This window comes from Camelina sativa, chromosome 5 (genome assembly GCF_000633955.1).
Source record: "Camelina sativa cultivar DH55 chromosome 5, Cs, whole genome shotgun sequence".
Taxonomy (NCBI): Eukaryota; Viridiplantae; Streptophyta; class Magnoliopsida; order Brassicales; family Brassicaceae; genus Camelina; species Camelina sativa.
Window position 1 is genome coordinate 8,330,693 of NC_025689.1, and position 5,052 is coordinate 8,335,744.

The window sequence follows — 5,052 nt, forward strand, 5'->3', positions numbered from 1 at the left end:
TTGTGCTCTTCAAAGAGATGAACTCCAGCTGCCTTAACATGTTGGGATGGACTGGAGACTAAAGGCATGCCAGTGTGAAAGACTACCCACATGCAACAGTCCTCTGATCTTCGACAATTCAAGAGGTTGTGATAGTTTCTAGTGAAGGTTCTGAACAAGTGGCTGATACGACAAAGGTCTGGTTAGTGTTCTGACTTCTGCACTGTTTAATCTTTAACAAAAAAAAAAATTTTAATGCTCATGTGTGTTTAATTCTTGGTCAGGGTCCCTCATAAATCTGTCATTAGTGGTTGTGTGTATCTGTGTGTTTGATTCATGAATCCATTAATTTGGATTGAAAAAGAGGAAGAATGAGATTTATTAATGCAATAATATTAATTATGATTGATTGATTTAACGATTGAATGCAGTCAAATGAGGAAATAGATGCAGTGTACACTAATGTTTAATTAAGTGGTTTCAGGAAATCTTTAATGTTTTGGGCCGAGTTTGTGCAGCCCATTGAGACTCACGGAGGTGTATAAAAAGGAGCAGCTAGGGTTTTGGCGTTTTCCTCATCACCTTTGCGATTTCAATCCTGTGTCGATTAATCTTCTGCTCAAATCTCTTTTTTTTTTTCTCCATTCGATCAACGCTCTATCAACCATGAAGTCCATTTTTAGTGGTTTCCACTATGACTCCAGCTCAGATGAGGATCTTTACACTCCACCGTCTTCGTTGCCTCCGCCCACTCCACATGCTCCGATCGATCCCGCAACAGCCATGGTGGTTTACCAACCTCGGGAGGAGTCTGTCACCGCATCACCGACTCGGGTGGATCAAGTTCCCTCGCCTTCTCACGGGAACCAAGAGATCTGCGACTCCTCGTCTTCTCCGCCGAGAGAGGTGACTTCTCGATTTCCGGTGGTAGATCTTACCGGTGATGTGCCTGTACCTGTCCCACCGTCTCAAGGAATCTCATCCCGTTTACGCAAAAGACAGCCGCCTGCTGATCTAGACAGCCGTGACTCCAAGCGCACATCCCGGTGATCAAGGATCTGCATCGGATCTGCTGTAGCAACTGGTCTCCCACGGTGAACACGGGGTACATCTCGACGAATAGGGCTCTGGTGATCTACATGATCATGCATGGGATCTCGTTTGACTTAGAGATCATGTGTAAAGGGTTTAAAAGAGACGAGGGCTAGCCGCAAAAAGAGTTAGCACTCGTGGGAAAAGTTTGAGAGATTTGTAAACCTTCGAGCAAACAAAAAGAGCTTTGAAGGTGAGTGTGTTTTACTCTTTTAGATCTACACAGGGTGTTGTGTTAGATAGACAAGAGAGTAGGCTTAGATTCATAACTTGTAAAAGGGAGTTTTTTATAAGTTTGAATAAAAGCGTTTGCTTGACGCATTTCCAAGCAGTTTGAGTGATTTGCTGTCCTCTATACCTTTACACTTTCTTATGCTGAGATCTAGAGTAACTCGTGTTCTACTGTCTTTAGATTGTTCACTTCTCTATCTCTACCGAGTTACTCAAAATTTGAATCAAAGTTATTAACTTTTCTATTGGGTTTTGAACAAACTTTGTAATGATGTTGTGAAAACTGCTCGTCTTTAGGATCAGAAGGGAATTATATAAATGAAACTGTTGAAGTCGTATCCAATGTGTTTTTATATGTGCTTCGTTCTAATTTTCGATTCTTGTGAATCTACATATTGCAATAGTCGTCTTTGGAGGCAGTTGTCTTCACCAACAGCAGAGACATTGTCTCTTTGATTCTTCTTGAACTTATTTAGGGAGAGAAAAAGAGAGGGTCTGATGTGTGTCTCAATCTCGCAAGTCTCTAGACTTAGATTCCATTCAATTGGAATTTCTTGCTGTGAACGTGTTCATGGCTGGCTCAAGAGAAGCTCAAGCCTGAAGCTGCTTGATGTTAGAGCTTCTTTGGTTGATGGTAAAAGCCAGATGGGTCAGATGAAACTTGAGTACAACTACACAAGGTAGTAGAAGCAACACCAAGAGCAGTGTGTTGGGAGGAACAATCCCTGTAACCAAGATTATAGATGAAGAGAGCTGGACCAAGATACAGCAGCAGCCTTTTGGAAATCTTCAGCAACGGCTTTCCCAAGACAAAGATCTGCCTAAACTCCTCATGGTTATAGTCGCTGATCTTGAGACAAGCGGCTTGAATAGAAAAAGAAGGAGCGGATAATTGAAATTGCAGCACAGGATTTAGCTGGTGGAGAGAACATCACATTTCAGACTCTCATCAACCCGGGGGATGTTCCTGTAACTAACACACATATCCACGGAATCAGGAATGATATGGTTTGTCGACCCGAGGTTCCAAGGTACACATTCTTTTCCACTTTACTACTCTTTGAATTTGTGTGATTGGATTATTTATGTTTGTGTGGCTTCCATTGGATCAAACTAATTAACGTTTTTGTGTTGTAGGATGGAAGAGCTGATACCGATATTTCTACGGTATGTTGAGAGTCGACATAAAAGCCTGGAGGCTATGTGATGTTAGTTGCACACAATGGAAAAACATTTGACTTCCTGTTTCTGATCAACGAGATTACCGTTGTTCTTTTGAGATTCCTCATAATTGGTTGTTACTCGACTCGCTCTCACTCGGTAGAGAGAACATGAAAATTATAGGAAACATACTAAAATACCTTTGCTTCTATCAAATAAAGCTTGTATGGTCTTGTTTTGTACCTCGATCTTAGTTGGTTAAACTGAATACTCTAAACTGAAATAGAACAAACATGGTTACCTTTTTTATGTGTGGAAACTTATAAACTAGAAATTGGTTCTTCATCCTTTTTTATGTGTAGAAACTTATAAACTAGAAATATTAATAAATACAAATTAAAATTTTATTATTTAAATGATTGAGAGCAACCATCTTTGGTTCTCTAGTGGAGCACTGATTTTGCTTAAGTTCTCTTAGGATTGCTTTAATTAATTTAGTATTAATTATATAATTAATTAATATGTAAGTAATTTAGGAGGGTTGCTCCACTAATGATGGTCTAAACACCCTTACATTAGCATCCATCGATAAGTTTTAATTGATGTTTTTTCATTTTTTTAATTATTTTTAATGCTAAAAGTTTCTAAAAAATTCATTAAGCTACCACCAATGGAGGTTCCCTTACCATACTGCTGGCTATATAGATTTGACAGATGTGTAATGTATTTTCAACTTGATGAGATGCCCAAATTGATTTAGTACTTGCACACTAAACTAAAGTTCTGCACAATAATAACTACAAACACAAACGTCTTTTTTTACAACCGTTAACTTTTCTAAAAGAAACATTTGATTAATATTTAAAAAATCCCAAAAATCATCAACGATCCAAAACAAATAACCGACAATCATCTTTGTTCATAAAATGGTGAATCGATTATTTTTTCGTTTACATATTTAATTGATTGTTTGTCAAAAAAAAAAAAACATATTTAATTGATTATGATTTTTAAAGAACTTGGGTTGGGAAACTTGTAAGTTTTGTTCTTTTTGTAATATTTTTGTTTTCTGTAGACCCTTTAAAATCTCCAATGACATGACGAAAAAGAACAAAACTGCAGCGGTAAATACCAATTCATGTAAAACCCCGTTAAAACTCATAATTATCTATTTTTCCTTTAAAAGGTATAAAAAAACCTCCAAAGTTAAAGATGTATACTTGATCCTAGTCTTGATCACATAGTCAGCTATTGATAAATGGGTTTGTTGAAATAGCTGACTATGTCTGTTGAGACTATGAAACCACTCGATCGTTAGAATTTTCTTATTTATTATATTCGTTTTAAACAGCGGGATTGGTAATTATGCTATTATAGCATTGCTATATCCCTAGATGACTAGATCTTGACACATAACACATTGAGTCGAAGTCGGACCAACACACCCCTAGATCTTGACCGAATGATCCAAAACTGAAACAAGTATTTATAGTCTAAGTGTTGCCTAGACTAGATTAGTAGATTACATAGGCCTGAAATAAATTGGTTAAAAATTGGTAAATAACAATACATACTATTCTTTCGATTCATAAATAATACTCCCTCCGTTTCAATATATAAGATGTTTTGGCCTTTTTTCTTTGTTTCAAAATATAAGATGTCTTGTAATTTTCCATGCAAATTTTAATATATATTTAATAATCTGTAATCATTATTTATGCAGTCTTTTTTACTATTGGTTGAATCTTTTTTAATTTAAATATATATAATACGTTTTAAAAGAAAAATAATTTATCTTAATATGTGTGCCTTACCTTAAACATCTTATATTTTGAAACGGCCGAAAGAGTACTTAATTGTTTTGAGATTTTACGGTGATTAAAAATCATACTATATCAATAGATCTCTTTTTACTCCATGTTCTACTCATTAATTAAGTATAGTATACTCCGTATACAATGACCTAAACTCAAAACATGTTTCCTAGTGTCAACCACTTTTCGAGATCTTCCCGTTTGCTGTCTGATTATTTCATTCACTACAATTAGGTACAAACCACAGATGAGGTGGCTCAGCCGCTAAATCCACATAAATTTTAGCTTAATTATTGGGAAAAATTTTCCTCTTAAAAGATTCATTAATTTTGATTCTTGTCTGTGGTAGATTGTAACATCCGCGAACCAATTTTTGTAAATTTGGTGTAGGTGTCGATCGACACCCTTGGTGGCATCGATCGACACCATGTTTTTCCGGTTTGGTCGGGTTTGATTTAATTGTCGATTGGTTCGGTTTGGTTCAATTAAAATCCCTAAATCGTGTGTAAAAGGGGAAAACGACCCTAGGTCGTGTTATTTTGTTGGTAGTCGCTGCTTTTGAGAGAAAGAGAAAGAGAGAAAAGAGAGAAAACGTTTCTGTGACTTTCTGGGTTTGTTCTTGGGGTTTTTGGAGAGATCTGAGGCTGTAGGAGGGTTAGCTGTTGCTGGAAACGAAGGGGGAGCTTCTGGAGGTGTTGTTTTCCACGTTTCTCAATCCAATCTTCCTGTTCTTGAGGTGAGTGCTTGACCATGGTTGATCTAAGCATGAGATCTC

The 5,052-nt window shown here is 36.8% G+C and overlaps 1 pseudogene; it reads left to right on the forward strand.

Moving 5' to 3' along the window:
- Nucleotides 1,795-2,717, forward strand: LOC104789007 (annotated as a pseudogene).